Source organism: Lathyrus oleraceus, chromosome 2, assembly GCF_024323335.1.
Source record: "Lathyrus oleraceus cultivar Zhongwan6 chromosome 2, CAAS_Psat_ZW6_1.0, whole genome shotgun sequence".
Taxonomy (NCBI): Eukaryota; Viridiplantae; Streptophyta; class Magnoliopsida; order Fabales; family Fabaceae; genus Lathyrus; species Lathyrus oleraceus.
Window position 1 is genome coordinate 354,630,584 of NC_066580.1, and position 10,577 is coordinate 354,641,160.

The following is a 10,577-nucleotide window of genomic DNA, read 5'->3' on the forward strand; positions in this document are numbered from 1 at the left end:
CAGAAGCTCAAATATGAACTAGAAGGTCAGGTCGTCACTGTCTGTGGTGAAGAGGATATTTTTGTTAGCCACCTGTCTACATTTAAGTATGTAGAGATGGACGGCGAGATGCACGAGATGCTGTGTCAGGGCTTCGAAGCCATAAACATCAATGAGGTCGCGCCCGAAGCTGTCTTTTCACCTGAGTTTGAGAAGGTCGGGACTTCTATCTCTTCATACAAGCAAGTTGTCGAAGTGGTTAAAGTTGGTGATGCCCAAGGCTGGGGCAAATTTGTGGAGCCAGTCATCAAAGAAGACAAGTTTGGATTGGGGTATGCTCCGGAATCTTAGAAGAATGAAATCGGTACTCTCTCCAGCGGGGGTTTGGTTTCTCCCCACATCGTCAATGCTGCAGATGAAGACAAGGCTGACAACGACTGTGACTTAGATAGTTGGATTCGCCCGTGTGTCCCGGGAGAAAAGCTCGACAATTGGTCGTCTGAAAAAACCGTCCGGGTTACTATACTGAAAGAGTGATTTTTATTGTTTTCCTTTATTACATGCATAATAAAGTCTTACACTTTGCCCAAGGTGTAACGGCTCATTTGTAGGGCCATCCATTTAGTTACATTTCGCAATTATTTTTATCATCAATAAAGGACGGCTTTTGCAAACAATTTTGTGTTCTCTTTCTTTCAAAAAATTTTTCTACTTTTACAAAAAAAATGGCAATGTTTCTTTTTTCGTTTTTTCTTTCTTTCCAAAAAAAAATCTCTCATTCTAAGGTAAAGCATGATCCTCCATCATGCAGAGCTGACCACCCGGATCTCACTACTAACGGCACTGCTATGGCCAAGTATGACTTCGACAATCCTATCTATTAAGTCGAAGAAGGGGTTGAGGAAGATTGTGAATTGCCTGAAGGGTTAGCCAGATTGTTGAAACAGGAGGACCGAGCTATTACACCTTATCAGGAGGTGATTGAGACCGTCAACATCGGTACCGCAGACGATAAGAAAGAGATCAAGATCGGGGCAAGTCTACAGGCCGAGAGGAAAGACCGTTGATCATGTACTTGACTGTGTTAGAAAGGTCAATGGGTTGTGTGCTCGATCAGCATGACGAGTCAGGTCGAAAAGAGCATGCAATATACTACCTTAGCAAAAGTTTACCGACTGTGAACAAAGATACTCATTGCTCGAGAAAACTTGCCGCGCTTTGGCATGGGCTGCTCGCCGACTAAGACAGTATATGTTGACTCACACGACTCTATTGATATCAAAAATGGATCCAGTCAAGTATATTTTTGAAAAGCCAGCACTTACCGGAAAGGTTACTAGGTGACAAATGATACTGACAGAGTATGACATCCAATACACTTCACAAAAAGCCATCAAGGGAAGTGTCTTGTCAGACTATCTTGCAGAGCAACCGATTGATGATTACCAACCTATGAGGTTTGACTTTCCTGATGAGGACATCATGTTTCTCAAATCGAAAGATTGAGAGGAACCACTCCCGGAGGAGGGGCCTGACCCTGAATCCAAATGGGTTATGATGTTTGATGGGGCGGTCCACGTCAATGGTCGTGGAGTTGGTGTAGTGTTTATCACACCGGAAGGGGGTTCATATGCCATTTGGTGCCAGAATAACTTTTCCCTGCACCAACAATGAAGCCGAATATGAAGCTTGTATCCTAAGACTTGAGGAAGCCATCAATATACAGATTAAAACCCTGGATGTATACGGGGATTCAGCTTTGGTCATCAATCAAACCAACGGGAAATGGTGCTATGCTGGAACTACGTACCCAGAATTGACGTATCTCGATCAGAGACGAATGAAGAAAGCATTTGGTCAGAAAGTGCGCCCTCGGGGGTATCAAGTCGGTGAATTGGTACTCTAAAGATTTCTTCCTCCCAACACAGATCACAGGGGCAAATGGACACCGAACTATGAGGGTCCGTACGTGGTTAAAAGGATTTTCTATGGCGGAGCTTTGATGCTAACAACCATGGATGGCGAAGGATTCCCGTCCCCTATTAACTCAGACGCAGTTAAAAAAAATATACTTCGCATAAAATAGACCCGCTGGAAGATAAAAAGAATAGTCCAGGCAAAAAAAGGGCATCCCGACGAACCAAAAAAAAAAGAATAAAGAGGTTCGGGCAAAAATTAGGGATATAAAAAAAGAGTACACCCGGTGAGTCGAAAACCCAAAAGGGCGGCTCAGGCAAAAATGGGTATCCCGGTGGATTGAAAACCCGAAAAGGGGGCGATCCAGGCAAAAGTTAGGGAATAAGCGAATGACTGTGATCTGAGTTCATCAGTGTTATATCACCGTTTCATTCAATCCGGCAATCTTCGAAGGTTAAAGATCGACTAATCATCCACTTCAGAAAGCAAGATGAGCAGAGCGTCTTGAGGACATACGAGCCATAGCAGAGTCGAAACTCGGTGGGACCCCGTATCCCCATTGCCATTAGGATAGTTCTCTTTTTATAGCGATCACCTCTTTTCAGGGATCAGCTTCCTGATACCCTCGCCTATTCCTGGCACAAATTTTCTCCCCAGTAAGAGTCGAATAATTCAGTTAAAGAGCCTCTTTATTTTTCATTTATCAGTTTGTTTGCAAAAATGTTCGAATTTTTGATAAAACATATTGCATATGAACATAATGGTGGCTTTTGCAGATGATTTGCACAGGAAAACATTTAAAATTGCTTTGAATGTGCTTAATCCCGGACTGTGAATTCAAACCGAGTAATTCCCCCGAGGCATACGTGTATTTTTTGTTGCAGGTCACAGGAACCGGATGCCAAGTCATGAATCCTCATCCCTAAGCGGTTGACAAAGTCTCTCCTCAGCAGAGCATGTTCCCTAGCAGAGTTGACAGTATCCAGATTATATATCCCCAACGGAGTTGACAGTGTCAGACTGTATCTTCCTAGCAACAGCGGAGTGGTTGCATAACCAACAGATGAGAGGGTGGTGTTCCCAGTGTTCATCTCATTCCCCAGCAGATTATTTTTAACAGATTTGTTAATCCCCAGCTTGAGGGTGATTAGCAAGTTCATATCCCCAGCAAAGGTCGTTTCCTACGACATTTCCCCAGGAAGTGTTTTCCCCACAGACTCTCCTCACAGAGCCTCGCCTAACAAAGATTCCATAGTTGATACTCCCCCCGCAAGGTCAACTTTTCAAGCAGCCAATTTATTTTTGGTGGCTCATTGGTCCCGGCAGACGGATCATTCCCCACAGAGCATTCAAGGATTGATACAGCGATCTGTTCCCTACCGGAGTTTGCTTCCCCAAGCAGATTTCTTTTTACACCATGCATAACATTTGCATTTGCATGCATATCATATCAAACATACACATAAGCTGATAAACAGGTTCTTCCAAGCAGACTGAAGAATTACTTTACAACCAAGGTCATGAGATCCAGCCAGAGGATCAAGCGTGAGTGATCCAGCCTGAGGGTCATTTTGAAGATTCAGCCTGAGAATCGTTTTCCAGTGATCCAGCCTGAGGGTCATTTCGAAGATTCAGCCTGAGAATCGTTTTCCAGTGATCCAGCCTGAGGGTCATTTCGAAGATTCAGCCTGAGAATCGTGCTCCAGTGATCCAGCCTGAGGGTCATTTCGAAGATTCAGCCTGAGAATCGTGTTCCAGTAAGCCAGCCTAAGGCTCAATTTGAAGATTCCCCAGTGAAGTCGCCTACAAGCTTTATTTCCCCAGCAAGCCCAAGTCTAATTGAGGAGTCGTTACAACATGTTCTAGCCCGAAGAATATGTACGAAGCCCAAAAGTGGAATATTCTTGAAGCTGCATATCTAATATGAAGGTTGGGTGTAGATTTCAAAAGAGGGTCAACCAGCGCATGCCTCAGATGCGGGATCCTAATGATGGGAATTTATCATCAAAACAATCCAGATCTAGCCAGAAGATCGAAGTAGATTCAGCCAGAGAATCGAAACAAAGAAGATCTAGCCAGAAGATCGAAAATCGCAACAATTCAGATCTAGCCAAAAGATCGAAGTAGATTCAGCTAGAGAATCAAAGGAAATAGATTCAGCCAGAGAATCGAAATGAAGGAGATCTAGCCAGAAGATCGAAGAAGATCTAGCCAAAAGATCAAAATCGTATCCAGCCCGAGGATCAAAATTAATATCCAACCAGAGGACTAAATTGAGTATAGGTTCAGCCAGAGGATCGAAACTCCAGATTAAGCCAGAACACTGATTCAGATCCAGCCAGAGGATCGGAAGAAAAATAAACAGCGCGGTGTATTTCCGCGTTTTTGTGGTGTTCTCGGAGCGCAAATTTTCGGTCTGTCTTTGGTATTCAATCACAGCTCACCCCGTTTGTCTGATAAGCTGTTCGCTTTCATCACACTAGGGTTAGCTGATGATTGAATAGGGGCAGCTGTACCACCCCAAAATTTGCCCTCTTCATTCATGCATTCATTTAGCATTTCATATTTGCATTTTATCATGTCAATCAGAATTAGATCCAAGAAACTTTTAAAAAAAAAAAAAACAAAAAAAAAAACGAAAAATATAAATAATAATAATAATAATTTTTTACAAAAAAAAATTAATAAAAACTTACAAAAAATAAATAAATAAAAATAATAATAAAAAAAATATAATAAATAAAATATAAAAGAAAAACTTGGACTAGGACCTCTCTCATTTGAGCCCACAAAGTCATGAAAATCAGGTTATAAAAGAGGGAGATCAGACAGAAAAAGGAAGGGAAGCAAAATACTCTGAGGTTTCCTTGAAACAAAACCCTTGACAAAACCTGGAGAGAAACCTGACAGAGAACTCAGAGCAACCCCCAGGCAGCTCTGAAAAATTCAATCTGACTCACACACTTTCATCTCACGCAAACCCTAACATTTCAACCGGTCTCTCCCATCAGGTTTGCCTCATTCCCATAATTTTCTGCTCTTAATTTAGATCATCTGAATGTATGAGGTATAATGGATGAATTTCATTATGTTTTTGCCCACGGGTTTAATTATGCATGAATGGGTGAAACCTATGCCTTGAATGTTTAATCACATGATTTCTGAAATGTATGCCACAGGGTTTGAGGTTTCTGAAACCATACTGTTATCCATGAAAAAAATGCTTATCGTGTTTCACTAACCCTTTTGTTGAGTTTTTGTGAGGGCTCACAGACTCTTGCAGAGATGGTTTGTGTGGTTTTCCCACTTTATTTGTGGGATACCCCCTGGGGGTTCATTCCGATTACCTGTACTGACTCACCTTTCTTTGATGGCATCAGCTTGGGAGATCCCTGGGTTTCTTACTCCTTTAATTGTTGTTACTTCGGATCTTCATCCGTGTGGTACTTTTACCTCTTTTCCGCATTTTATCGCTTTCTTAGCTGGAAGACCTCGATAGGAGGCATTTGTTTTCTTTTGTTTATTTACTTCTGAGCCCCTTGTTGGCACATTTACTTTATACATGTTTGTTTTGTATGTGTTCGTATCCCTGCAGGTAGCGCGGTTCCTTCGTCAAGGACTGCCTTTTTGCCCTTGAGCGTCTCAAACCCTAAAACCCAAAGCAACACGTTAACTCCTTCTACTACAGGCGAGTAAGTCTCCAAAGGTCGAGCATCCGGTAGATTGCGTAGTGACGTCGTTCGTCCAAAACACATCCCCCCAACCCATAGGTCAGCCGAGCTACAAAGACTCTGATTCTCATATTCAGATGAGATACGTATGCAGTGGATGCGACATCCGCGCGAGTCATTTTCATTTAACCCTTTTTTTTTGGTAAACAACACAAGATAAACTCACACCCTTTAGACAAGAACTACAAAAGTGGATCCCGTAGAGTACTACGGATGCGTAGGGGTGCTAATACCTTCCCTTCGCATAACCGACTCCCGAACCCAAGATTTGGTTGCGAGACCCCGTCTTGTCCTTTCCTTTTTCAGGTTTACTTCGAGCGTTTCCTTTCCCTCCTTTGGGATGAATAACGCACGGTGGCGACTCTTCTGTCATTTTCTTTCGTCGGTTGTTTTTTTCGCGCACTGTATTTTTCAGGTTGCGACACATAGACAAATGATCATGTGAGTTAATTTCATGCAATGCAATGTTTGATTTGGAAAATATTGGTCATGATAAGCATAATGCAAAAAGAGTGGTCCAATTTGGAGCTTTGGATCAAAAGTTATGGCACTTTGAAGTTCCAAGTATACTTTGCAATCAATGGATCATAACTCTTCAACCATTCATCAGATGTTCATGATCTAGGACTTTTTGAAAATAAGAGAGAAAGATCTTAAACTTTCATGTTGACCAAAATTTCATTTGAAGCTTCTTTGGTGTTGGAAAGTTAAGTTGAATATGGACCCAAAACTTGCCATTTTTGGAAACTTGAAATTACAGGTCACTTTCCATTTTGGGAAACTTTTGATTTGGCTTCAAAATCTTCATGATAGATGTTTGACATGATGAATAGGCCTTGTTTGAACATGAATGGGATATCTCAAATCATTTCCCACACCTCAAAGCCCTCAATTGACTGCATATTTGACTGTATGGTCCTCAGATGACCTTGGCAATGCCTGATGAATTTGAGCTTCAACCACTTGGGGAATTTGCTCCAAAATGAACCTCTAGCTCATATAAGCTCAAGATAATGATTATGTGGTCCTCTTCTGAAGAAAATACCATCCTCTTTTGTACAAAGGAAAACCTTGAATTGCCTGACTTGATGACTGCTTAAACTGCAAAACAAATGTTAGATTACATTTTTTAGGTGTTTTTGGTTAATGATTAAAACAAGAAAAGCAATTATATACAATGCAAACATGCAAGTTGATCTCAACCACTCACAGGAGATCCCAACCCAAAGGAAAGGAAGGCAAGATGCTCAAAGATCCTTGAGGCTATGTAATGCTATGATATGATGCCATGAGGGATCTCAGGGATAAAATTGGGGTCTTACAGGAACTCATAAAGAGCCCAAATATTACATCATGGCATCAAAAATAACTGCCAAAAATTACAAACATTAAACAGAAAAACAACAAATCATCCAAGCATCCAAAACAGCATCCAGAACACACATCATTAACAGGGGGACCATCAACACAACTTAGTCTGAGGAGGTAGCATCTTCTTCACCTTCAGATCCAGAACTGCCACTAGATTGATCTTGAGAATTAGACCTCTCACTTGAGGTATGGGCATCTAACTCCTTGGTGTAACACCTCAAAATTTGCCCTCCTCTCTTGGGACTAGCTTAGCATATTGCATATCATTTGTAGGTCATTAGTCATTGCATATTGCACATCATATGGCAACATTAAGCAAGTCATCCTCCTAGGTCTTGATCAGAAGATAAAGAGGTTAAGATGCAAGCTAAGGTTTCAATGAACTGATCACTAATCATCTGAGGGTTGGTGATTCAAATCAGGGTTTCTTGGTTCTCAAGGAGGGTTGAGCTTTATCTTGGTTGAAATGGTACATCATCATCATGGTCTTGTCATCACCAAATGCTTGATCAGATACCTTGAGATTAGGGTTTTGACCTCTGGTCAACCCTAATCAGTTGTATTGGGCCAGTCAGGGCTTGGCAAGGAGATGGGGTTTTCAGTGGATATGGGGATCATCATGTGATTATATTTAGCTTATGGAAGCTAGGGTTTCATCATTGAGCCATTTCATCAGGAGTTTGAGGCTCAATTTGATCAGTCAAGCTGAAATTCATCTATCAGTCAGAAAAGTCAACTGTGGTCAACTGTGCCTGAATTGATGGATTTGGAGGTGGGAGAGGGTTAGAGACACTTCATTCATGTCCAAACAAGTTTCATTTGACATTTCAAACATCAAGAATGAAGAAAATAAAGTCAGATGGAAACTTTCCAAAAATAGAAAGTGACTTGTAATTGAAAACTGCCAAAATGGAAAGTTTTTCACCTCAAAATTACATGTCCAAAAATGCTTCAAATGAAATTTTGTCCAACATGAAAGTTGTAGATCTTTCTCTCACCTTTCCAAAAAGTCCAAGAACACTCATTTCTCATGTGTGGTTGGCATGTTATGATCAAATCATTTTCAGGAAATGTTGAAATTCAAGAGGCCATAACTTTTGAATGGAAAGGCCAAATTGGGTGATCTTTCTTTGAGCAAACCACATTTGATGTGTACTATCATGATGCATCATCTCATTTCATCAAAAATCATCATAGCAAAAGGTCATTTTTCAAGTGTTCATTTTAAAAATTGGTGGGAAAAATAGTGAATTTTCAAAATACAAGGCATTTGCATACAAAACCTTTTCCAACACATCATAAACATCAAATATGACTTGCTTGAACTGGTTTTGTACTGTTGCATTGGCTACATTGTGAAAAGGGCATTTTGGCCAATTATGCATAAACCTCATTTTGCTAATTCACTTCCAATTTGCCTAATTGTGATTAACACTTGGATTAAGACATGGTATAAGATGATAATCATAACAGAAAATGATAATCACATTTCATTTCTCAGATCTAACAAAACTTCTCATCCAAAATTCTCTCAATTTTCTTCCAACTTTTTCACACTTTTTTTTCATCATTTTCATTGGAATTCATCATCTATCGTGTGTGTTCTTGCTTGATCTATCTTCTACAGGTATCATTGCACATCTGTTTCATAAAACCTTGGCAAGAGCATTGAGGAATTGGAACTGTTGCATCCAAGAACATCCATGGCATCTTGATGATTCTTCAAGCTGGTGCATAATTGAGCTACAAGATCCATTCCAATCATCTTCTACATCATGAAACTGCATCTGTTTCACACTTTTGGACCTTGAAGCTCAAGATTTCCAGTCTGCCGTCTCCAAGAGGTTAGAACTCGATCTCAATAATTCTCAAAATCATGATATGGCTTGTGTAGATCTAAGTTCATAGAGTGCACTGCAACTTGAATCATGTGATTTCGTTGAGAATTGCTCTAGTTATTTGGATCTGAACATTTGGATATGAAACCTTCTTTTGCTCGATCTGATTAGCATGCTTAGAGTTATGATGAATGCTTGCTGTTTTAGTGATCTACATGATTTGCTGATTCGAATGGTATGCTGCTTGCGTATTTTCATGAAAATTTGCTCATGTTCATGAAGAACATGAAGAACACGATGAAGGTGTTCGAAATTCTTCTCCATTTCGCGTTAGATCCGTTTTGCCTGGCCTTCTTTTGAATTTTCTGTTTCTCGCGTCCTTCAGCCAATCAGGAAGCGCCATGCATTTTAATGAAACGATGCGTTTCATCGCAGCGCTGGCATAATTACAAGATTGCCATTCTCAGCTTTATTTTCATCTTGTGTTTTACATGTTTATTTCATTTTCATGATTGAACTTCAAAAATTCATAAGTGATTCATTTTTGATCCAAATTGTGTGGGGATTTTTGCATTCATCTCCATTTTTTATCTAGTTTTTTATGAGCATGGTAACACAAGTAGTGCACGGCTGTGTTTTGTTTTGGTCTAATGTCTTTGTTCATGTATGTTTCTTGCATATGTTTTGCCATTTTGCTCATAAAATGATGATGCATCATTAGAAATTCATGAAATTTTTTGTGCTTGATCTAGACTCATTCCTGGTGATTTTGGTATATGGTTTGCTAATTTTGCATTTCTGGATTAGGAGATATGATGTGATTAAGTTGAGTGTGACAATGTGTGTCACACTAAGTTATGTCCATTTCTTGAATTTTGTTTCCATGCTTATTGAATGCCATTTGCCCTGAATTTTTGCATGTGATTCCATCTGTATGTTAGGTTTAACCATGATTTTTTGTAGGATTTGTTGATCAATTTCCTATTTGATTGATAATTTTCTTTGCTGTTTAGCCATTTGTGAATCTTTCTTGGGTGATCAACTTACATGACTGGTGAAATTCCCATGCCTTATCACATGAACCTGAAACTTTGTGGATTGATTCTTAACATGTTTAATTTCATTTTGGCTTTGGTGTGGTTCATTTATCTTATGCCATTTCTGTTTTACACTTGCCTAAAGTTGACACATGATTTGTAGCCTTATTTGAAGTTGTATTTGCATACCATGACTTCCTGATTTTAATTTCCTTACTTCCACTTGTCCAAATAGCATGAAATTTGATATGCTACTCATTCAATGTGTTCTGTTGAGGCTTGAATTTTTGTGGAATTTATTGAGCTGTTTTGATATTGATTTGATTGTGATCATTCTGTTTGCTCTAATGTGTTTCCAAAGTGCATAGTTTGGCATGTTTTGTATATGAAATGGATTTGGTACATAGTTTTGATGTGAGACCAATTGGATTCTCTTTTTGCTTGATAAATCTTGGTTTTGATTAATTTTCACTTGCTGTTTTGAATTTTTCATCTCCTTTGGACCCTAGGCTTGTCCTAGTGGTCTTGTTTCTCACGTTTGAATGTGATTTTCAGGTTGAAGAAGCAAATGTTTTAAAGGAGATTAATGCAAGTTGATTGAGTTTGGTTGATTGTTATGAACTAACTTGGTTTTATTTTGTAGGATGCTTGGCTCACTTGAGTTGATTGTGCTTTGCACATGTGATTGATTGTGTTGACTGTTG